Below are 25,921 nucleotides of genomic sequence, written 5' to 3'. Positions count from 1 at the left end.
TATGCTTTATCCTCGGTCGTAGTGGTACTGCATTAACGTTAACCATGGAAACAAGAGTAACAATGGTTTATTATGTAACACCATTTCCTGTACTTAACTTTTACCAGTGGATTGGCATACTTTATGTTGTTTATTGATATTGATATTTCTGTATTTTACATCACTTTTACAATATCTTGACTTTTGATGTACACAAGCAATTTGTATTTTTCCATGTAAAATCCAATAAAAAAAGTATTAAAAAGAATTACACAAATTAATATTACTGTACATTATATGTGGGTAGCTCAGATAAGTGCTCTGCACCTGTGTGTATTACTGTACAACCTACCCTTTTAATGTGGAAATGGAATGCAAAAGCTGATTTCCAACACTCCTTGCATTGATACAATATATATGGGATCTCCTCAAACACCTACCTCGAACATTGGATTTCTACCCCTCACCAAAGTGTGCTGTGAAATTTTGGCATAACACAGATAGGCTGAGCTATTTGCCACATTTCCTCACTGAATCCTCCCAATAGCTATTTTTTTATATATATAAAAGAACACAATATCTCTAGTTAATTGGAAGAGCATGGGAATTTATAACATTGAAGACCTCTTCTTTTCCCTCCAGTCATAATCCTCAATAAAACCCATGACTTTTAGAAGTAATTCCAGATCTGCTACCTAATAAACACAATTGATACCCAAATTTCTGTATGTACCCACCCCCTACCTCCCCATCCTAAATGGGTCATAGACCTCACTTCCCACAAAGGCAACATCTATAGATGACATTATTGTCTGTCTTCCAAAACTAGTCAAGCACATTAGTGGGAGGCAGACCTTGGGTTTCATAAGGAAACAGAGAATGTCCATGTTCTTGGAGCAACACGGAATAGAAAGTTCCCTTCTGAATTTGTTCTAAACAAGCTGCCCTTTAGAAAAATATACAGTCTCTGATACTCATAATAACTCAGGTCCCTGAGACGACTTTACCAGCTCTATCTCTGCTTTCATTCCAAATAATGATCATTACTGTACATCCCTAGCACATATTTGAGAACAGTCAGAGCCTGTGTTGCACAAGAAATAATCTTCTCTGACTAGAATAGCAGATCATTGAAATGGAGATACTGTAGCCTTCTCCAAATGTTAACTTCTGTACTAAACTGCAGTACAAATTAAATTGCAGATGTGGAACCCCCCAAGTTAGTTATCAATGTATTGGATTCCCTACCGCACACTACTATTTGTCCCCAAATAGAAACTTGGCTCTTCTGTGCTTTGCAACCAGATTCACAATATCCTAGTCTAACACTACACAATGTACCTACATTAAATTATGTATTTATTTATTAACAGTTTCTTATATAGCGCAGCAAATTCTGTTGCGATAAAACAAAACTAGGTAATAACAAACAGTCATAGAGGAAGGAAGGCCCTGCTCGCAAGTTTACATTTTATAGTATATTCCCGTTTGTGAATATTATAACTGTATGCTCAACATAATTATGTACATGTATGACAATTCTGTACTCAGTATTTTACCATATCTTGCACTAGTTTACCCCTTCTAAGTTCTTAGCCTTTTCACTATCTGTACCCGACCTTAGTGATATTGTCAAAACATATCAAATGCACTAGCATCACAGAAAACATTTTATAATTATAGCTATTTTATAATGGGAATGTTTAAGTATGAAAGGATCACAAATACATACGATTTGTAAATATGTTTTAAAAAGACAAAAGGCATATTCTGCGCCGTAACCTTTATTAAACCTCAGTGTGTGGGCAAAGGGGGTTATACAGAGTTGTTAGCAAACAAAAAAAGTTAGCAACTGGGCAAAGCCATGTTGCACTGCAGGTGGGGCAGATGTAACATGTGCAGAGAGAGTTCAGCTGGGTACACACTGAACAACCGATTTATCACTGGCGCGTCGGCCAGTGTGTACCAACGATATGACTGTGAACGCTGGTGTCTTTCACAGACATATCGCGTTGGCACTGCTGCACAAATGATGACCAATATATCTACACAAATATTGGTGCATCGTTGTGTGTGTACAGGCGGTCAGCTGATTTCCCATACACATGCTGAAGAGGCTGAAGTTGATTGACGGCTCAACTGGGCGGGTAATGCCTTCCCAGTTCGTGGCATCAGTCACGACAGATCGGGCAGTGTGATCTATTGATCTGCAGATATATCTTCCAGTGTGTACCCACCATTAGATTTGGGTGGGGTGTGTTCAAACTGAATTCCAAATTGCAGTGTAAAAATAAAGCAGACAGTATTTACCATGCACAGAAATAATATACAGTAGCCCACCCAAATCTAACTCTCTCTGCATATGTTACATTTGCCCCACCTTCAGTGCAACATGGTTTTGCCAAATTGCTAACTTTTTTGGTTTGCTAACAACTCTGAATAAACCCCAAAATATTTAAAAGCAAGACAGGCATACTTACATTGTTTAAGTCTAAAGTGAAAATAGGATATGATAATTCTCGTTATTTATGTAAAGTTTAAACGTGGCAGTTTTTGGTTTACATTTATCAGGAATTAATTGTTTTTTATTAAAAAATATGTGCTATGTGTCTATTCCAGTAGGATCCACATAAGCTTCATTACTGAATGGAAATAATCAGGCAGTTTACAGCTGTTATGTTATAGAAAAACATCTCCATCTAGTTAAGAGGTTAACAAAGTGATGATAAACAACATAGTACATTTTCCTCAAATCAATTACTAAACATTAAGCAAACAGCATTCACTGTGAGTTGTGATTGCTAAAAATAAAAAACATTTTCTTTAATTCCTGTATTTGTTATCATGATGGCAGCAGTGCCTGATGCAGCTATTAAGTCTGATTGCTTCTTATTGCAGACAAAGAAGAAGCTAATTTTTATAACTTAATTATATTCAACTTGTATGGCGAAATATGCAATGATATTCCATTGATCATGAAGCTCATGAAGTTTAATAGCGTTATCCAGACGTAGTTAATAGCTGTGATATAGTAAAGTCAATATTTTTCATGAACTCAGTACACCAAGTTCTGTGTTATGTTGCCTGTTCATGAACTTGTTTTCTTTGCTTAATACCATGTTTAATAAACATATACTGTAGGGCCTTGCTTATGACGAGTACTAAATGCCCTGCACCAGGGGTGTTTTAAAACATAAGATGGCTCATGTGCAAATGTTCAGGCCCCCTCTCCTCTGATTGGCCGAGTCATAGCTGTCGTCTGTGCATGCACTGGTGCCCTATTTATTAATAAACCACCGGAAATGTGATGTGTTTACATCCCTACAGCCGGAATACCAGCAGTCATATGACCTGACTCTACTCAATACACTGACAGCTGACAATCTGAATGTAAGTGTCGGGGTTCCTGTTCGGGTTAGATACTAGAGAGGATAAGGGTTAGGGACTGGGGGAATATGTAGCCCTATCCGCCACCCCCTGAGGGTCAGCCGTAGCCACCACCCCCGGAGGGATATCCCTAGCCGCCACTGCCAGAGGGTTAGGATTAGAGCAGGGGAGGGGGGATACAATACTTATCCCCTCCAACGTCGGGAACTTCATTGTCGGGATGCCACTGTCAGTCGTGACCCCCAGCATCCCAGACACTCAGTATTTCATACCAAACCCTAGTAAGACTGCCTAGTAAGACATTGCTATTGCAGGGTGGCTGGTCTGGATCCCCCTGAATCAGGAGCCAAGGCAACCCATTATAGTTACACCACTGCCCTGCGTATGTCTAGGTGCATAGATATGTTTCTCATTTACTACAGTAGATGGGCATTTTTTTTGTCAAATATATACATTTTTGCTAAGATTTTGGATAGTAGTTATAGCTATGATTAGTGCATTGTGTGAGTGGGACATGTGTATATCAGGGATACATATGATATCCGGCAGATGGGATGCCGGTTGTCACTATACCGACAGTGGGATCCTGTCTGCTGGAATCCCGGCAGTGAGGCAGCGAGTCCCGTTGCGGGCTCACTGTGCTCGCCACACGTGGGCCCAGTGGCTCGCTTCGCTCGCCATAGGTTCTATTCCCACTCGGTTGATTGCACTAACCCACCAACCGAGTGAGGTTGCGTTTGTCGGGATATAGAGTGTTTGTTGGGATTCCAGGCATCGGGATCACACCAAGTGTTGGGATTCCGGCGTCTGTCTCCTGAACGCCGGGATCCCAACAGCCGGTAAATTGACTGCAGCCCGTATATCATTCTGTTAATGCTTAATATTGTTTATTACATTTGCTTTTTAGTGTACTTAATAGTATTATTGTAATAATATTTGTAAGGCAAGTGTGTGCTCTTGTGATAAAGTAACATGGGACGTTTTGTTGGCTTACAGTATGTCAACAAAACTTCCAAAATACCCTAATAAATCTAGAAACAAAATCTATTATTTATCCTCATTTATTTGCAGTCTATTGTAATCCTTGGCTAATACTGATTTCTTTTGAAAATAAAAAAAGTTTTGGTCAATTTTCCACAGATAGCAGCTGACTGTGGAGTGCATTTTGGAAGTATTTTGATTATATTTTAGGAAACCCTACTGATGTACGGCTGATGTGCAGTAATCAGGGGGGTGTAATGGTCTCCCAGCATAGCAAAATACTGTCAGGAAACTTCTAATGGGAAGAAATATCAAAAGTATCACTAAAACAGAAAAAATAATTTTAACAATTACTTCACATTAAGATCTGACTTTCTGTAAGCGTATAAATGTTAAGTCGTTCTGTACGGTTCTTTTCAGATGAAATTATGGATGATGAGCAAATTGTAAAAATCACAACCCTTCAAATTCCTGTAACTGTACAGTTACCGGGCAACGTACAGGATCACAGAAGAGTGTTTGATAATGAAAAGAAGAATCTTTCAATCATGACTTTCTGTAGGAAAAACACAGATAGTAACAATCGTACATTAAACAAAATGAAAAATAAAAATGCACGTTCCATTTTCACCATTTTCAGGCATTCAGCCTGTATTGTGCTAGACAGTTGTACTGAAAAACCCACAGCCTGATTCAAGTCCTGACGCAATGAAAAAAGATCATGCGAAGTACCGATGTTCGGTACTTTGTGCATGCACTGGACACAGGGCCAGTGCAAGGTTTCAAGACACCCTAGGCAAAGCTACACAATACTGCCCCTGCTCCCCCCAGTACCCCCAGCCCATCCACTCACATACATAATTGACGTCTTTAAATATTATATTCATTTTTAGAATCATGAATGACATAAATATAAAAATAAAAACACTATAAAAAGTAATGACAATAAAACTCTCTGCAAGACCACTATGTAATACTAAGAGCATTTTAATGACTGCCAGCCAATACGGAAAGCATTTTAGTTACCACCAGACAATACGGAGAGCATTTTAATAACCTCCAAACAATATGGATAGCATTTTAGTGACCATAAGACAATGCGTAGATCATTTTAGAGACAACTAGACAATATGAGCATTGTAGTGATCGCCAGACAATAAATAGAACATTTTAGTGGCCGCCAGACAATACGGAAAGCAGTTAAGTAAACACCAGACAATACGGAGAGCATTACTATAACCGACATACAGTATTGGCAGCATTTTAGTGACTACCTCACAATACTGAATATATGAAAATGGACGCAATTCAAAGAGTGAGGTGCAGTCTATAAAACATCCCTGGATTGTGACAGGAGAGGTAATGCCCTATATGCCATTAGTGATCCTGAATATATAACATAGTGATAACATAGATTTGTTGGCCACTGGTCACTACTGCTTGGGCCTCATGAACGTTTACCTCTCTTGCAATAATTAATCTCACAAAAGATAGTGTGCTGACTTAGTGATGTACAGATGTACAGATTTAACGATACCCCCCACTCTTTAACTATTTCCTCCCTCTCTTACCAGCACCCTTTATATTAAATGAAGCTCTCACTCCCACACTATAAAATATATTTAATGATTTCTTCCCCTCATTGACCTCAGAGCTGGCTTGCGGTCAATGGTCAGGCAGATCCAAAATCCATCTCCAGTCTCCTTATTCCCGCACCTTGTCGCCTTCTTAAGGGATGAGACATAGCACAGCGCTATCTACTAATCACTGGTCCCGCTGAAGGAGGGGAACAAGCATCACTGTGGGTATATAGATAGTGGTACAGGAGTCAGAGATATATATATATATAACGACCTCCACAAGCCGGCACTCCTTGGAGAGCTCTCAAATAACTTGCCAGGGTGCTCTCACTGGGCCAATAGACCCCTTTTTTTGTCATAAACATTTTTATTGAGTTTTCAAATAAATTTTTCACACACAGAGAACCAACATTACTATGTCCGACATATAAAATGTAATAAAACAGCATAGAGCCAGCAGTGGTGAAACATACAATGCCACAAAAGGCTCAGGAAACAAATACCGTATATACTCGAGTATAAGTCGACCCGAATATAAGCCGAGGCACCTAATTTTACCACAAAAACCTGGGAAAACTTATTGATTCGAGTATAAGCCTAGGGTGGGAAATGCAGCTCTACCCGTACACAGACCTCATAGTGCCAGATATGCCCTACAGTGCCAGATATGCCCCACAGTGCCAGATGTGCCAGATATGCCCCACAGTGCCAGATGTGCCAGATATGCCCCACAGTGCCAGATGTGCCAGATATGCCCCACAGTGCCAGATATGCCACACAGTGCCAGATATGCCCCACAGTGCCAGATGTGCCAGATATGCCTCACAGTGCCAGATATGTCCCACAGTGCCAGACATGCCCCACAGTGCCAGATATGCCCCACGGTGCCAGATGTGCCAGATATGCCCCACAGTGCCAGATGTGCCCCACAGTGCCAGATATGCCCCACAGTGCCAGGTGTGCCAGATATGCCCCACAGTGCCAGGTGTGCCAGATATGCCCCACAGTGCTAGATACTTACCCTCCGTCGCTCTGTCTTCTGAAGGAGGGACACGGAGAGCGCAGCGCGCGGCTCTCCTGTGTCCCTCCTGCATCTCCGGCGGCAGCGGCGTGTGTTAAAGGAAGTGCCTGTTCGTGCACTTCCTTTACCACTCAGACGCCGCTGCCGCTGGAGATGCAGGAGGGACACAGGAGAGCCGCGCGCTGCGCTCTCTGTGTCCCTCCTTCAGAAGACAGCGCGGGAGCGACGGAGGGTAAGTATCTAGCACTGTGGGGCATATCTGGCACACCTGGCACTGTAGGGCATATCTGGCACTAAAGCTGACTCGAGTATAAGCCGAGGTGGCTTTTTCAGCACAAAAAAAAAGTGCTGAAAAAGTCGGCTTATACTCGAGTATATACGGTAAATTCGCCATACAGATTACTGTGCTCCATAATAGACATGTTGGCATACATAACTGCAATAAGAAACTCATGAGCAAAGGAAGGAAGTTAACTTACAGAAGCAGAGAGAAAAGTAATAGAATAGAGTAGAAAGGAGGGAAAAGAAAGAAGAAGGAGGAGGTGGGGAACTGTATCATGAAGACAACTAAGATCAGGCAGTAAAGGTACACATAATATTTTGCAAGTATCTCGTGGTAATGCGATATTGGAATTAGAGTACCGAAGCAAAAAGAAGTATCTCTTATGTCATACCAGACACTTCGTTACTGAAATAATAACATAGACGGTGTTATATCACATCAGTAATACAGTAATGTAAAAAACCTGAGACAGAAGGAAGCTTCCTTATCGTGGTAAGTAGCAATTACCAGTCCAATGTCAAGAATCAAATAACACGGAGCATCTGTTCATATTGGCTCCATTCATTCGTCCCGAGACGTGCAAAGATTCGTGACTGCATATCAAGTGATAAAGTGGAGATATATGGCTTCCATTTCTTATAGAAGAGCAATATGCCCCTCTTCACAGTAGGAAGAGTATAATACCTATCATAGTACAGAATCCTCAACAATTTCTGATGCACTTCCCATAGGGTGGGGGTATGCTTATAAATCCAATTTTTAAGTATAACCTGTTTAGAGACTGTGACCAGTAGTGTTAAAAATGGGTGCTAGTGTGTGTGTCTCATGCCGAGATTCCAGGGTGTAAAATCCGCTAATAGTAAAGCTTGTGGAAGGAGAGTAGCTCTAATACTAAAAGTACAATTAATATATTGAACTATTTTGTTCCAGAATTTCTTTATGATACCACACTCCCAGAAGTTGTGAAAGAATGTAGCTGAAGAGTGAGAACACTTCAGGCATCTTCCAGTTTCTTCTGGAACAAAATGTTTTCTTTGGGCTTGTGAGATGTAGGCTCTGTAAATTGTCTTAATGTGTACTTCTTGTAAGGAGGAAGCTTGTAATAATCGTAGTGTCTTGTCAAACTGATTAAATATACCTGTTGAAACACCTATAGTGGGAATAAACTGTGTCCATGACAACACGACCTGACTTTGTGTTTTTTCATTAGTCACAGCAACCAACTTATGGTATAACAATCTTGTTTTGTATGGTCGATTACATGCCCCTTGCAGTATAGAGAATAAAGGGTCTGAACGTGACAAATTAGTCATATCTACTGGTATTGATAAAATATAATACCTAATCTGTAAGTATGCATAAAGAGAAGATCTATGCAAGCCATACCGATCTTGCATACCTGTAAAGGAAAGCATGACACCTCCTGGGTCAAACACGTCTGCAATCTTTTTAATACCCCTCAATTGTAGACAATAAAAGACCGCATCACTCAATCCAGGCAGAAACAATGGGTTACCCCACAAGGGTAACAAATGAGAATAGTTAGGATTTCTACTTAATTTCTTGTTTAAAGCCTTCCAGGAAGCGTATGTGTCCCGAAACAGCAAGTGGTTTCGGGCGGTGAATAGGATTTTAGATTCGGGCATATGCAGTAAAGCACCTTGGGAAAAAGGTGCAAACACAGCACAGTCCAGGGGGTACAATGTGTAAACACTTCTTTCATACAACCAATCTAAGATGTATCGAAAATGTACAGAGTGTGAGAATTGCATAACATCTGGCAGACCAATTCCCCCTTTTGCACGAGGTAATTTCAGGTGAGTAATAGAAATCCTACTCTTTCCTCCCTTCCAGATAAATTTACTAAATAGTTTTTCAACGAGGATGATATCCGCTCTACGTATTGGCAACATCTGAATCAGATACAATAGTTGGGGGAAGAGCACTGATTTGATCAGTGCGTTCCTTCCCAACACTGACAACGGTAGAAATCTCCATGTATGAACTTTCCTCAACATGGCAAGTATAGTTGGGGTATAGTTAAGTCTATATAAGTCATGCATTCTTACAGGGATTTGAATACCCAAGTATTTTATTGCCGTAGTGGCTACTCTCAGATTGGGAAGTGGACCTAGTGAGGCCAGATATGTGGGTTCACCATTTAAAGGGATGAGTTCAGATTTTTGAATATTTACTTTATGACCCGAGAATTTACCAAAGTCGGTAATCAGACTAAATACCACAGGCAATGTCTCATGAGGGTTTGAGGCGAATAGTAACATGTCATCTGTGAACAATGAAATGCGGAGGTCCACATCCCTAACCTTAATACCCTGGTATAAGGGTGACTGCCGGATGGCAATAGCCAAGGGCTCCAAGGCCAACGCGAACAGGAGCGGTGAGAGTGGGCAACCCTGTCTGGTGCCCCGGTGAATAGAGAACACTGGTGACAGATAACCATTGCATAAGACATAAGTATTAGAGTTGGTATACAGTGTTTTGATAAAACTTATAAAATTATGGGGAATGCCAAAGCAGTGCATTGTGTCATACAGGTGTTCCCAATGCACCATGTCAAAGGCTTTTTCTGCGTCCAATGACAATATTACTGCAGGAATCATTGGCAGCTCACGCTGGGATATATCTATAGCTGTTAACACTTTTCTGATATTGACCACAGAGGATCTGCCCGCTATAAAGCCTGTCTGATCACAGTGGATCAGAGTGGGTAAAACTAATTTAAGCCTTTCCGCTAATATTTTGGTTAGAAGTTTATAATCTATGTTGAGCAAGGATATTGGTCTATACGACCCAGGATCAAATAAGTCCCTTCCCACTTTAGGAAGGACAGTAAGCACTGCCGAATTAAAGTATAGTGGAATATTCCCGGTGGTCAAGATACTATTAAACACTTCAGTAAGTAGAGGGATCAGCCTAGGGGCCAGTAATTTATAGTATTCAGATGTGAGGCCGTCCGGGCCCTGTGCTTTGACGGTTTTAAGGTGCGCGATGGCCTTGGATACCTCCACCTCAGAGATGGCCAGGACCAGCTGAGTCCCATGTTCATCTAATAACTGGGTAATGGGTAAGTTCTCTTAAAATAATTTCGCACCTGGTTTGGCGGCGGGGGCTCTGAATATAAGTCCGCGTAAAATGTTTGCATTATCTGGGAAATCTGAACACTATCTGTTGTAACCGAACCCGTGCTAGTCTTAAGAGGATGTACAAGCATAGGTGACCTTTGTCCTCTCAGTGAACTGGAGAGGAGTTTCCCTGATTTATTGCCAAAACGGTGGAACCTGGCGTCTTTTTTAAAAGTATGACGGGATTCTATTTTGGCAAAAAAACTCTCAAACTCCACCCAAGCTTTTTAATAATTGTCTCTGTTCACTGCTGTCGGGGAAGTTTTATTAGCCTGAAAGTTATTTGTCAGTGACTGCTGGGCTTGGAGAAAATCTGTCTGCAATGCTTTATAAACTTTAGAGGTATAGGACATAATTTCACCCCGTATCACTGCCTTAGAGGCCTGCCATAATAGCTGCGGTGAGTCTGATAAGATACTCCCCTTATTAGCCAAGTAAGAATCCCAGGCCTCAATAAGCATCCTTCTAAAATCAAGAGATAATGCCATTGAAGATGGGAATCTCCAAGATCGGAAAGAACCCCTATCTGCTTGTAATGTCATGTCCGACCACACTACTGCATGATCAGATATTGTGATGGGTTCAATACCTACTGCGGTTATATTGGACAGTAATGTTACAGTGGGCAGCAAATAGTCAATTCTAGATAGCGTGTTATGTGCCGCCGAGAGGCACGTATAGGCCCTATCCGTCGGATTAAGGGTTCTCCATATATCTATCAAGTTCATTGATCGTGCAAACCAGGGAACACCTTTTTTGGGTAGTTTTGCTTTACTACGTCGGGGCAATTGTCTATCTAACAACAAAGAGGAAACCGCGTTGAGGTCACCACCTACAATAATAGGAATGTCAGAGTAAGGCGTGAGAATCTGAAGTATATTCTGCAAAAAGGGCTGCACATTCGTATTTGGGGCATACAAATTGCACAGGCAATAGGGATTATTATCAAGAAGAACTCTACACACAACATATCTACCCTCAGGGTCCAGTGGCAAACGCAGGATTTGCATGGGGGGGTTTCCAGAACTGGGCGGAGACAATCACGGGGGTGGGGACTGAGGTGACCCAGTATATGCTGGGTCCGTAAAACTAGTGTGTGTGTGTGTATATATATATATATATATATATATATATACACATATATCTACACACATATATATATATTATACATACACACACACACATATACATAGCATATTAAACATGCATACATATATATATATATATATGTACACACACATACAGTACACATATATATACACATGTATATATATATATCATATATGTGTGTGTGTGTGTGTGTGTGTGTGTGTGTGTGTGTGTGTGTGTGTGTGTTTATGTGTATGTATGTATATACATGTGTATATATGTATGCACATGGATATATATGTACTATAATTAAAATAAAGTAAACTTTTATTGCACTTACAAGTGCCACCAGGAGACAGCAGGCTGCAGAGGATGCTACAGCCATTAATAATACTCATACAGCTAAAAAAAAAAAAAAAAAAAAATTTTTTTTTTTAGTGGAGGGGGGTTTCTGGGTGCTCTGGGTGCTCGGAAACCCCCCCTGGGTGCGCCACTGGGGTCCACTATCGTTTTCTTAATCTCCATCCTAACATGTTGTTTAACTAATATAGCTACACCTCTAGCTTTGGATGTATATGGTGAGGATGCAATCAGTTTCCACAACAAGGAGTTATGCTTGAGCATCTCAGATTCTTTCAAATGAGTTTCCTGCAAATATATCACATCTATCTTCAATTTGTTTAGGTATAACAAAACTTTTTTCCTTTTGTGTGGAGAATTTATCCCTCCAATATTCCAAGACCCTAGTTTAATCATAACCATCTAAACATCAGTTTGTGTGAAGGTGGATACAGGTGAGCATGATAATAAAGAAGCAGAAGGTATCTGATAAACATCTAAGCACTGGTACACAATACTCCATCGTGATAAATCAGTATTGGGGGGAGGGGGGGGGGAGGAAAAAGAGAAGAAGAGAATTGAAATCATAGAAAAGGAGACGCAGAAGTAATTATCCACGTATCACAGCAAAACCTTAGAAAAAGTAATCGCTGCCACCCGACTAGCAGTGAGGCAACGAAACTATAAGCCAGAAAAATAGTTTAAATCTTAACACATTTAAACAACTTCCGAGGTTAAACAGAGGGAACAATAACATAGCTATAAGGATGGAGAAGCTCCTCGCCTACCCCGCCGGCAGAGCCGGCCCTAGCCAATTTTATGCCCTAGGCAAAATTTTGTCTGGTGCCCCCTAGCACTGCCTCTAGTTCTGCATCTGACCCAGCGACACTTAGGCAGTGGGGCCCACCGGGGGGTTACCCTGTGGTCCAGTTCAACCCTGCATAATGGCATACAGTAATGCCCATAATACACATAATTCCACACAGTAATGCACCTTACACATATGCCCCACATTAGTAATGCCCACAATACAAATAATTCCACACAGTGATGCACCTGACACATATGCCCCACATTAGTAATGCTAGTAGCTTTTTTTATAAAACTTACCTTTGCTTGCTGGCGTGCTTGCAGTCAGTGTGTGCGACTATGCAGCTCCCTGGATCCGTGACTGCGTTTTGTGAGATGGGGTGGCAGGATGGGTGGGTGCTTGCTTGCGCTGGCACCCGTACAAGGGATGTGACCTCACAGGGTATGCCATCCTGGCAGGGGAATTTTACGGTATGGACTGACTAGGAAATAAAGTGTGAGGAGAACACTGCCCATGTTATGTCCCTGCAGACACCTGGGGTTTGCACAGGGATAAGGGATACACACACAGGATACCAGGGTCCCCATCCCCCATGTGCACAAGCAGTATAGGTGATTTCAGATTTATGTGAAGCAGTCTTCCAAATACACATGTGGTATCATAAGGAGCCATCCAGTAATAACCTTATATAATCAGTGAAAATGTCACAGGTCCAGGAATTGCAGTTACTTGGCTTTTGCTGTCTGTCTGAGGTCTCACAAGTCAGGGGCACTCAAGCATGTCGGAGGGAGTTTAAAGAATTTTAAGGGAGAGTGTGCATTTTATTTGACAAATGTAAACAGCAGTGTATACAAGTACTGATTGAATAAATTTGGAAAGTAACAGTTAGTTTGCAGACTGTCGGAGGGACATGAGATACTGCAGGGACATGCTTGGATGCCCCTAGACATGCTTGGATGCCCTAGGCAAATGCCTAGCCTGCCTATAGCTAAGGCCGGCTCTGCCCGCCGGGTAGTACTAAAAATAGACAAGTACGGCCTGCCCATCCCAAAATAAACGTCTTCAGCAATAAAGACCCACATGCAGTAGGGTACATCAGCCCATTATCACTCACAGTACGTGTAGAAAGTCTTTAGATTTCCCGAATCTCTTATATACAGGGTCAAAAGGTAGCAATATAAAGCAAAATTAGCAAATGGGGATTAGATCCAAGCAAACAGTCACAATAAACCCATGTAATGATAAAAGGAAAGTATTCCAATTAGTAGAGGAGCTTGATTATGAGAGGTCACATGTCCCCTGAGGCATCTCTATTCGGTCGTACAGAATCTTCTTCCTCATTTAGGATAGCATCCGCATCATCTGCCGAGAGGAAACCTGTAAAGGAGGTGCCCGAGTAAATACGGAGCCGTGCAGGGTATAATAGTGAGGATTTCCTGCCAAGTTGTACCAGTTTAGAGCATATTGGGGAAAATGCCTTCCGTGCTTTCGAAAGTTCCACCGAATAATCCTGAAAAATTAAAACTTTATGTGATTCCCACATGAGGTTCCGAACTTTCCGGGATGCTCTCCAAATTTCTTCCTTGTGCAGGAAATTAAGGCATTTAAATAACACCACTCTGGGTCTGCTCCTTCATAACTTTTCTGAGCACCCACTCTGTGTGCTCTCTCTATAACCATGGCCCTCATTCCGAGTTGATCGGTCGCAAGGCGAATTTAGCAGAGTTACACACGCTTAGTCTACGCCTACTGGGAGTGTATCTTAGCATCTTAAAAGTGCGAACGAAGTTTACGCAATATTGCGAACAAAAAAAACTTAGCAGTTTTAGAGTAGCTCCAGACTTACTCTGCCTGTGCGATCAGTTCAGTGCTTGTCGTTCCTGGTTTGACGTCACAAACACTCCCAGCGTTCGCCCAGACACTCCCCCGTTTCTCCGGCCACTCCTGCGTTTTTTCCGGAAACGGTAGCGTTTTCAGCCACACGCCCATAAAACGCCGTGTTTCCGCCCAGTAACACCCATTTCCTGTCAATCACACTACGTTCGCCGGTGCGAACAAAAAGCCGTGAGTAAAAATCCTTTCTTCATAGCAGAATTACTTAGCGCAGTCGCAGTGCGAACATTGCGCATGCGCTCTAAGCAGATTTTCACTGCGATGCGAAAAAAAAGAACGAGCGAACGACTCGGAATGAGGGCCCATGTTCCGACATGAATCAGCAATATTCAACAGCTCTGGGAGTGTGATACGGAGAAAGGTGTACAGTGCCATACCACAAAGGGTTTCAGGGAGCCCTATCACCCGCAAGTTCGATCTGCGCGACCTATTTTCTAAATCATCTAACTTGTTCCAGATCTGGTGATGAGAGTGGGTAACATGGGCCATATCCTGTTTAAGCTCAGCTATGTCTTGAAACATTTCTCCTGCCCTTTGTTCAGTTTACAGGACACGGTGCGTTAGCTGAGTCAGTTGTTTATTTATATCTTCTGTCTGGGCTTTAATTAAGGGTCCCATAGCCTTACGTATCGCCCCCACCATGTCATCATACGTAAAGGTACTGTGGGTGTAAAAAGTACCTTTTCTACGGTCCGCGTAGTTGGAGCAAAGTCATTAATTGCAGCAGGCAGCACAGCCTCAGCTGCTAATGTTGCTGCTGAAGAGGAGGAGGAGGGGGGAGCCGCCGCCGGCACCTCCGCGTCCAGCGCCATTTTAAGCTCCAAGCGGCGCTTTTCTTTTTCCCGCTTCTGCTCCTTTTTCGAGAGTGCTGCGGGGGCCAGATAGCGGTCCATGGCGGGCAGGGGGCTTCCACCAATGGCGTGGGGGAGTAGGCCGGGCCGAAACGGAGGTTTTACAAACTTTTAAAAGTGCTTTCTTGGCGGGCGGCAGTGGAGCTCTCTCCACACGCTGCTAGCACATCGCAGCCGGAACCGGAATGCCCAATAGACCCCTTAATATATATTCTAATACACAGAGGCACTTTGAAGTCCAGGAGTGCCTCTGTGTATTGGAATATATATATATATATATATATATATATATATATATATTTATTATATATATATAAAACACATCGGTTCATCCAGCACTCCTATGTAATAATTCTTAAAAGTGCTCCGATGCCCTCTTGCAGGGGACGGCCCCCCACCACACATGCAGTATCAGAGGAAGAAAGCAGCACTCAAACTCTCCAAATCAGGTGCAAATAGCTGTGATGCTTTAATCAACTATTTCGGGGTTACCCCCTTTATCAGGAAGATCCAGAGAGGTGTGGAAGATGGTGGCCAATGACGGGAGCCAAGGAAGAAGATCCAGAGAGATCCAGAGAGGTGTGGAAGATTGGCGGCCGACGACGGGAGCCGAGGAAGACGCTGAAGACCGGTGGAGAGAGCTGCAGTGTGTGGAATGCAAAAGAGCTGATGAAGCACCCTGCTGCAGCCTCTCCCAATGTTACTGATAGGCTGCTTTGGGCCCTCACCCCCTATATATATAACCCTCCCTAGACTACCTGGCTGCCAGGCATTAGTCATTATGAGTAGTGCCCACAGCTTGTGTGGTCTTGACACTAGGCCAAGACCACTTCACCTGGAGTTGGCAGGCAATAGGCCTGAGCCCATTTATAGTTGGTGTTCTGGGTTAGAGACCCAGAGCACCCAACTGCTGTTCCCCATAAAGTGTTCCCCCTAAAGGGCTGTCATCAGAAATTCTGGGGCCCGGGACTCACAAAATAGGCAGGCACCCACCAGCCCCCACCCCCCAAAAAAAAAAATACAAACAACCAAATTGTAAAATAAAAAAATAAAATATATATATATATATATATGCAATGCATACATACACACACACACACGTATACACATAAACACAGATACACACACACACTCTATCTCCCACTCACTCTCCCTCAACTTACCTTTCACAGGCTGGCCGGAGCTGTAGCAGATGTGGTAGCAGCCTAGCCCTGTGTAGCTCCGCCTCCATATTGTGAAGCTCCGCCTCCTTTTCATGATTGAGATCTGGCACTGTCACAGGAAGGGGAGTGTACGCTGCAAGCTTCTATTGAAAAGTCTCTGCCAAAATGGCCGCCACCTCAGAGGAGACAGTTATTAAAGATACTAGAGGAGCCTCCTCTAGTACCTTTAATAACTGTCTCCTCTGAGGTGGTGGCCATTTTTGGAGGGACGTTTACAATAAAAGCTTGCAGCGTCCTCTCCCCCTCCTGTGATAGTGGCAGAACTCAATCATGAAAAGTGGGCGGACGGCGGCATGAGTGGCCCAGGCCCTCTCCTCTCTGTTAGATAGCTGTGCCCACAGCACCCCCCTCATACGCGCACGCAGGGGGGGGGGGGGGTTCCGAGTACCTGGAAACCCCCCCTGCACACCAATATATCAGCGCAGCTGACCGATTTTAAATTTTTTTGAATGGAGGAGCTGGCACTGCAGCTGGGTATGACCGAGGTAGCGTCGTTGGGGGAACTGCAGCGCGCATCTCCCAGCTCCCACTCAGAGCCGGGAGATGACAGCCGCATGTGATCTGCTGGGTGGTGCAGGTGGGCGGGCTTCTATTCTGACGTCCCTCCCGCCCGGGGACAAATTGGCGCAGCGGGATTTCCGAGGTACTTCCTGCGTTCGCTGTCAGACAGTAAAGCACCGCGCGGCCCGCTGTCAGACAGTGACAGCACTGTGGCCGCACAAGGAACTGATCTCAGAGGGCAGAGGAGGTGAGTACTGGAGTTCACAGCTAATCGTGTGACTGTGGCGTAGAATGCAGCCTTGCAGGTTTCAATCCCTATCAGTCTTGTGTCTCTCTGTCATCTCAGTCACTCTAACCCTCCCACTCTCTCCCCCCCCACATCTCGCTCTCTCTCTCTCCATGGGGGTAATTCCAAGTTGATTGCAGCAGGAATTTTGTTAGCAGTTGGGCAAAATCATGTGCACTGCAGGGGAGGCAGATTTAACATGTGCAGAGAGAGTTAGATTTGGGTGTGGTGTGTTCAATCTGCAATCTAATTTGCAGTGTAAAAATAAAGCAGCAAGTATTTATCCTGCACAGAAATAAAATAAACCACCCAAATCTAACTCTTTCTGCACGTTATATCTGCCTCCCCTGCAGTGCACATGGTTTTTCCCAACTGCTAACAAAATTCCTGCTGCGATCAACTTGGAATTACCCCCCATGTCTCTCTCATCCCAACATCTCTTGTTCTCCCACACTGCTACTCCCAGCCTGCCCCCTTCTATGCACTATTACTCCCATCCTACTACACCAAGCTTTCCCCCAGTCTATTCCCACTACTACTCCCATCCTGCCCCTTACTTCCCACTACTACCTACATCCTACCCCCTGCTATGCACTACTACTCCCATCCTGCCCCTTACTTCCCACTACTACCTACATCCTGCCCCGTGCTATGAACTACTACTCCCATCCTGCCCCTTACTTCCCACTACTACCTACATCCTGCCCCCTGCTATGCACTACTACTCCCATCCTGCTCCTTACTTCCCACTACTACCTACATCCTGCCCCCTGCTATGCACTACTACTCCCATCCTTCCCTTGATCCTCACTACTAATACTCCCAGCCTGCTTCAAAGGGTGGTAGAGTGTATGGAGCTCGTGCTGTGTATGGAGCTTGTGCTCCATGCACTGGTTTGGGGGTGGGGGATGGGTCATAGGTTTATCCCCTAGTCTCACAGTACAATACCACCCTAACCACCACCTCCACCTCCGGATCATACCCGTAATCTATTTTACTTCCTGGCGTCCAGAACATACCCTACCCCCAGGCCCCCTAGACATACAGTACCCCTTGACCAAGGGACATACACTACTGCCCTCCCACCTCTCCTCCCCGGCTCCGTGGATGTACACAACACACCATACCACACCACACCACACCACCCCTCTTGGCCCCAGGGCATATATGGCCCATCCTACCTAGTGTTCATTCTAGCACCCTACACCTAGTCAGTGAGGAGGACATATTTTAATTTTGAATGACTGTAACGATACATCACGTATAAAATTTTGCCCTTAAAAAATTAAAATATGCCCTCCTCACTGGTTAGGTGCAGGGTGATAGAATGAACACTGCCAACCCCCCACCTGTTCCTCCCAGCACTGGGGATACACACTATCTCCCTCAACACAGACTCCACACCCTCAACAGACCCTGCCCCTTTAGGGCTGCTTCCATAAATTTCCTGGCTGCATTCCGGGGTACCTGGACAAAAAGGCAATGTGGCCTCCACCCAGAGACCTCCAGGTAACTGATCTACTAAGCACCAGAGTACAAGCTCTTCAGCCCAGTCTCAATCTCCCCATGCCCGTCTGTCTCTCCCCATGCCCCCCTCTCTCTCCTCTGTGCCCCTCTCTCTCTCCATGCCTCTCTTGCTCTGTCTCACTCCCCATGCTCCCTCTCTCTCACCCCAATGCCTCTGTCTCTAACCCCTGCCATGCTCTGTGCCCAGGCCTCTCTCCTCCCCATGCCTCTCTTTCTCCCCCAGGCCTCCCACTCTCTCTCTCCCCTTGCCTTTCTCTCTCGCACTGAGATATATATATATATATATATATAGCTTTCCAATTCAGCCGGCACTCTACGCTTCTATACATCTGGTCCCAGTGCCCACGTGCAGGTACACATACTCCTCCAACGATAACGCGGCACTCCAAGGGACTCGTCTCAAACGTACTTTATTTACGGTGTTAACATCAACATGTTTCGAGGCCGCAGCCTCTTCCTCAGGACTCACCGACAAACAGATAACACACACACAAAAAGACATTTAAATACCTGATAACCCTCCTGTCCTCCCGCCGCCGTGATCGTCCACAGCTGCAGCCGCCGAGTGTCCACGGGTGCCTCACTTCCGGGTAGACGCAAACGGATGTTGCCAAGCAACCTCCTGCTTGCGTTCCAGCATCAGGAAACCAACCCTTACATCATCGAACGGCGCTGTCAGTGGACAGGGCTGGGGGAGAACAGACAAATAAAACACATTACAGCATATATCTAAAAACAGCGTTCTTAGTCTTCATATAGGGCTGTATCACATACTACTCTCATATCAGTATATGAACCATAGCCACATCTATTACCGCCCCGCTTACTCCAGAGGTGCCCAGATGTGCAGTACCCCATCCGTTAAGATATACAGCTCATCACCCTGTAGATAATTTCTCATTCCAAGGACTATACGCCCCTGTATCTAATTACAAGAGACTATTCCAGTTAATTTTATCATTTCATCCTTTTGGGGTAATAGTGTCGAGGCGAACAATCCATCGTGCCTCTGTGACAATTAAGGATTTCGCCCGATCTCCCCCACGGGGGGAATCTGGTACATGGTCAATTAAGAAATATTTCAAATCAGCTAAAGAGTGACCCATCCTTCTAAAATGGCGGGCCACCGGTTGGTCATTAGCTTTTCCTTCTAATGACAAATTAATTGCTGACCTATGTAGAGCCATCCTCTCGCGGAATTTCCGCGAGGTCTGGCCCACATAGTACAAGCCACAGGGGCATGTGATCACGTAAACCACAAAAGATGAGGTACACGTGAGTACATGTCGGATGTCGTAGCTTTTAGGTGAGTGAGGGTGCTTAAAGGTTTTGCACGTTACCATAAATCTACAGGTAGTACAGTTATGACAGCTGTAGCAACCAGCTGGTTTAACATATACATTGGGCATCCGAGGGATGCCTCTCCCTGTAATGTCCATGATCATAAGTCTATCCTTAAGGTTCCGACCTCTCCTGAATGCTGCAAGAGGGCGTACCTCCCTGAAACATGGCAGATCCCTGTCTGTAGCCACAATCGGCCAGAGGGCCTTTGTGGCATGTTTAATTACCAGACTAGTTGTAGAGAAACTGCTGGCCCATGGTAAAACTTTACCCGGCCTACTACTACGGGGTTGCATCAATCGTGATTGCGGCATACTCAATACTTGTTGTTTATTAGCCAACAACATCTTAGGATCGTATCCTCTGATCGTAAATTTAGTTATCAAATCAACAATGGTGGCAGAAGCTTTTACTGTGTCACTAGTTATTCGAGCCACCCGCATCATTTGGGATAGAGGCAAACCCTGCTTGAGTGGTAATGGATGATGGCTAGATGCCAGAAGAAAAGTATTTCTATCCACATCTTTATTAAATACTTCTGTTTCGATAATACCCTCCTGGATCGTCACCTGTACATCTAAAAAATGTGCCTGCTCTTCACTGCACACATAGCTAAATTTAATAGCAGACGTACTACCATTAATCTCTACCATTACAGCCGCAAACCGTTCCACACTACCCGACCACAACAAGAAAATATCATCGATGTATCTGGTATATAATTTAATACACCCAGATGCCATCGGATGATTCAAGAGCAATTTTTCTTCTTGCTCAAACAAATAGACGTTGGCGTACGATGGGGCCACTGGTGACCCCATCGCACACCCTCGTCGCTGCAAGTAGTAATGCCCATCATATAGAAAATAGTTCCTATACAAAGTTAATTCCAACAACTTCAAAAATAAATCATGGTCAAATAAACTTGGATCAAGGAATTCTGCTAGAAAATTCCTCATGGATGCCAACCCTCCCTCATGGGGTATTGATGTATACAGGCTGCATACATCCAGGCAACCCATCAGTGTGCCTTTAGGGACCTCAGAAATGTTCCGTAGCAGTTTCAGAAATTCAGTCGTATCTTTCAGGAAAGCATCTCTTCTTAGTAATAGGGGTTGCAAGAGATGGTCCAGGAGCTGTGCCGTCGGGTGGTATAGGGATCCACGAGCTGATATAATAGGACGACCCGGCAGGGTCTTACTATCCTTGTGAAGTTTAGGTAAAGTGTATAGTACCGGGACTCTCGGATGGTCCACATCCAACACTTTACCGATCTTTGATGTAATATGATTTTCCTGAACGGCTGACCTCAAAATGTCCTGTAGCACTTTCTGGAATTTCCCTGTCGGATTGCCCGGTAATTGACTATATACTCCCTCTTCACCTAACTGACATTTAATTTCTAAGCAATACTCGTGAATATCCTGCACCACGATGGCCCCGCCTTTATCGGCGGGCCTAAGGATGATATCTTCATATGTGCCGAGATTTTTTAGCGCCACGGATTCCTCCCTCGACAAGTTCTTCCTAATTTTGCCCGGTGCCGCAGTAAATTTTGTGACAGATTCTTGTAGTAGGCGGTCAAACGTTTTTAACGACGGATTCATGGAAACTGGATCAAACTTGGACCTTGATTTCCCTTTAAGAAAGGTGTCAAATACTGAAGGTTCTACCGCCAAAGTCTGATGCTGGAAATACTCTTTCAATCGGAGGTTTCTTGAAAATCTATGGTGATCAAGTTTCCAAGTAAAGTCATCATGAGTGTTAGTGGGTACAAACAAAAGACCTTTATGAAGTACCTGTATTTCCATTGCAGTGAGCTCTCTTTTGGATAAATTAAAGATTAGACTATCTTTTTTCGAGAGGGATTCCTTCTGATTTCTCTTGCCTCTTTGGTTTTGCCCGCCCCTGCGGGTGGTCTTCCTCCACCTTTTTGGGTGGCCGATCCCTTCTTTAAAGGGGCCATCTCCGAAGTAGAGGCCTCCTCAACGTCAGACACTGCAAATTCACTGTCGCTGTTATTCTGGGGCACTGGGTTCCGATGATAATTTTGCGGACGTCGCTGTTGCCATGGTCTACGACGTCTCTCTATGGCACCATTGCTGGCCCCTGGCCCCCCACCAGTCAGCCATCTGTATACCCTATTTTCCTCATAGTCTGCGTCCACGGTGTATTTTTTATTTTTCTTGAATTTAATTAAATTCTTTTTATACTGGTCACACTGCTGCTGCAGTTTAGTCAACCAACTCGCGTTGGCTTCATCTTCCAGTATGCTTTGATGTTCACTCTCACACCGCTGGATCTTCGTGCGGGTAACTTGCAGCTCCCGACCCGCCTCCTCAATCACTAGGACTATCAGGTCCAGCGCGCACTTATTCAAAATCCCGATCCATTTTCAGACAAAATCCGGGTTTTGTCTCCCTATCGTTGGTATATTATTAACCCTGAAGCCGCGGGGAATTTTTTGCTCCCGTACATAATCAGATAAAGACGTTCCGTGCATCAAGTAATCGATTTCACGTCGCTTCAATTTAAATAGCTGATGATGTACATCCTTCAGGCTATGGATTGGGTCTGATGTCGTTACTGGCTCTTTAAATAATATTTCTTGTATTTGGTCCACAGTAAAACTGAATGTCTCACATGGGGGTACTCTGAAATCTTTACATCCAGGCATTTCTTGCACATCGAGTACCTCTGGAGTTGGCTCCATTATATCGCCACACTCACTAAATGCGTCTCTGCACTGGTGAGTGATGAAATTCAGAACGCTGTCACTTTAAAAGCCGCTATCACTAGCAGCACCAATTTCGGCACAAACACAGTCCCCCTGTGATACAGGTACTAATATCCAGTGTTTAAGTTTTAAACAGCAGTGGTGCCATGCAACTGTTAACTCCAGTCCATCCGACCAGACACACAATACAGCTTTCCAATTCAGCCGGCACTCCACGCTTCTATACACCTGGTCCCGGTGCCCACGTGCAGGTACACATACTCCTCCAACGATAACGCGGCACTCCAAGGGACTCGTCTCAAACGTACTTTATTTACGGTGTTAACATCAACATGTTTCGAGGCCGCAGCCTCTTCCTCAGGACTCACCGACAAACAGATAACACACACACAAAAAGACATTTAAATACCTGATAACCCTCCTGTCCTCCCGCCGCCGTGATCGTCCACAGCTGCAGCCGCCGAGTGTCCACGGGTGCCTCACTTCCGGGTAGACGCAAACGGATGTTGCCAAGCAACCTCCTGTTTGCGTTCCAGCATCAGGAAACCAACCCTTACATCATCGAACGGCGCTGTCAGTGGACAGGGCTGGGGGAGAACAGACAAATAAAACACATTACAGCATATATCTAAAAACAGCGTTCTTAGTCTTCATATAGGGCTGTATCACATACTACTCTCATATCAGTATATGAACCATAGCCACATCAATTACCGCCCCGCTTACTCCAGAGGTGCCCAGACGTGCAGTATCCCATCCGTTAAGATAAACAGCTCATCCCAGGGCCGTCTTAACAGCAGTGTAGGCCCCTGGGCACAGCAATGCACTGGGTAGGGGTGGGGGGTGCTATCAGCGGCAGCCTTGATGTCCCGCGGGCAGTAGGGGGTGTTCTATCTTCCGCACAGCATGTAGGACCTGGAGCAGAAATTTCTGCTAATTACTCCTTTACTGCACAGATGGGGCTAAACTATAGAAGGGGGCATTGGGCTGATTGAAGAAGCCCTGGTACATAACTTCCAGGGTGGTAGGGGATGTTTAATACGTAGGGGGGGGGTGTATAGTGGAGTTGGCTTAATATTTATCATTTTCCGGTGGGAGGGCAGCTTGCATTCAAAGGGATAAAAATCTAGAGAGTGTCACCTTTCAGGAGGTGCTGGGGACATGGGGATCAAAGTTCAGGAGCCAGAGCAATCCACTGATATAAAATATAAAACTACATACCAGGTGTGTTGGGCTGGAGCAAGGACCAGGTGCTGGAAGGCTGATATCTCTGGTTCTGGGCATAGTAGAGACAAGCTGCCAGTGTCCACTCAAAGGGGAGAGTCACAGCTTTTGGATTATACCCTCATAAAAATTGTTACGTTTGACAGAACCCGAGATATCTGGCTGGGAAGTGCAATTAATAGGCTTGGATGGTGACCACTGCTTTCAAGTTGGATATCTCCGGTTCCCCAGGGCCGATTTTCAAAAATCTGGTACCCCTGGAAAGAGGGGACCCTCAGCTATCAGCCTAGGGCCCTTATACTCCTGGGGCCCTTGGGCAAGTGCCCATTGAGCCCATACGAAAAGACGGCCATGGCTCATCACCCTGTAGATAATTTCTCATTCCAAGGACTGTACGCCCCTGTATCTAATTACAAGAGACTATTCCAGTTAATTTTATCATTTAATCCTTTTGGGGTAATAGTGTCCTTTTGTGGTTTACGTGATCACATGCCCCTGTGGCTTGTACTATGTGGGCCAGACCTCGCGGAAATTCTTAATTCTTAAATCTTAAATCCTTATTTGTCACAGAGGCACGATGGATTGTTCGCCTCGACACTATTACCCCAAAAGGATTAAATGATAAAATTAACTGGAATAGTCTCTTGTAATTAGATACAGGGGCGTATAGTCCTTGGAATGAGAAATTATCTACAGGGTGATGAGCTGTATATCTTAACGGATGGGGTACTGCACCGTCTGGGCACCTCTGGAGTAAGCGGGGCGGTAATAGATGTGGCTATGGTTCATATACTGATATGAGAGTAGTATGTGATACAGCCCTATATGAAGACTAAGAACGCTGTTTTTAGATATATGCTGTAATGTGTTTTATTTGTCTGTTCTCCCCCAGCCCTGTCCACTGACAGCGCCGTTCGATGATGTAAGGGTTGGTTTCCTGATGCTGGAACGCAAGCAGTAGGTTGCTTGGCAACATCCGTTTGCGTCTACCCGGAAGTGAGGCACCCGTGGACACTCGGCGGCTGCAGCTGTGGACGATCACGGCGGCGGGAGGACAGGAGGGTTATCAGGTATTTAAATGTCTTTTTGTGTGTGTGTTATCTGTTTGTCGGTGAGTCCTGAGGAAGAGGCTGCGGCCTCGAAACATGTTGATGTTAGCACCGTAAATAAAGTACGTATGAGACGAGTCCCTTGGAGTGCCGCGTTATCGTTGGAGTATATATATATACATATATATATATATATATAGAGAGAGAGGGAGATGTATATATTTGAGTGTGTTAGTGTGTGTGTGTGTGTGTGTGTGTGTGTATATGTGTGTGTGTGTGTGTGTGTGTGTGTGTGTGTGTGTGTGTGTGTGTATATATATATATATATATATATATATATATATATATATATATATATATATAAAATCTGGAAACCCCCCCCCCCCCTGAAAATCCTGCGTCTGCCCCTGATGGCGGGCCTGCTCAGCACACTGGTTATTATTACCAGGCAGGCCAGCTTGGGCCAAAGCTGTATATGTTCAGGTGATCTGAGTATTAGAATCAGATCACCAGATCTCTGAATCAGGAGTGTGATCTGGGCCACCAAGCAAGGTGGTAATTGGTGTGATAGGATGAGAAGGCTTTGCGGCTTCTCCCCTTCCTCTCATAACCGGGTGTTGAGCCTCCAAAGTGCGGGGAATCATCAGGGCCCCCACAGCACCAGTTGGGTACAAGC

The 25,921-nt window shown here is 44.4% G+C and overlaps 1 protein-coding gene and 1 long non-coding RNA gene across 3 annotated transcripts in view; one reads left to right on the top strand and one right to left on the bottom strand.

The window, feature by feature from the left end:
• The window catches only part of LOC135051977 (uncharacterized), an 81,157-nt gene extending 72,770 nt beyond the window's left edge, over positions 1-8,387 (top strand). For both annotated transcript variants that reach the window (XR_010242220.1, XR_010242218.1), the window contains exon 4: positions 8,162-8,387. This is a non-coding gene — a long non-coding RNA (uncharacterized LOC135051977). The remainder of the gene's footprint in view (positions 1-8,161) is intronic.
• Positions 1-25,921, bottom strand: part of LOC135061454 (uncharacterized) — a 556,703-nt gene that overhangs the window by 76,412 nt on the left and 454,370 nt on the right. The window lies entirely within an intron of this gene.

The sequence above is a fragment of the Pseudophryne corroboree genome, chromosome 1 (genome assembly GCF_028390025.1).
Source record: "Pseudophryne corroboree isolate aPseCor3 chromosome 1, aPseCor3.hap2, whole genome shotgun sequence".
Taxonomy (NCBI): domain Eukaryota; kingdom Metazoa; phylum Chordata; class Amphibia; order Anura; family Myobatrachidae; genus Pseudophryne; species Pseudophryne corroboree.
This window is presented reverse-complemented; position numbering and strand designations above follow the sequence as displayed.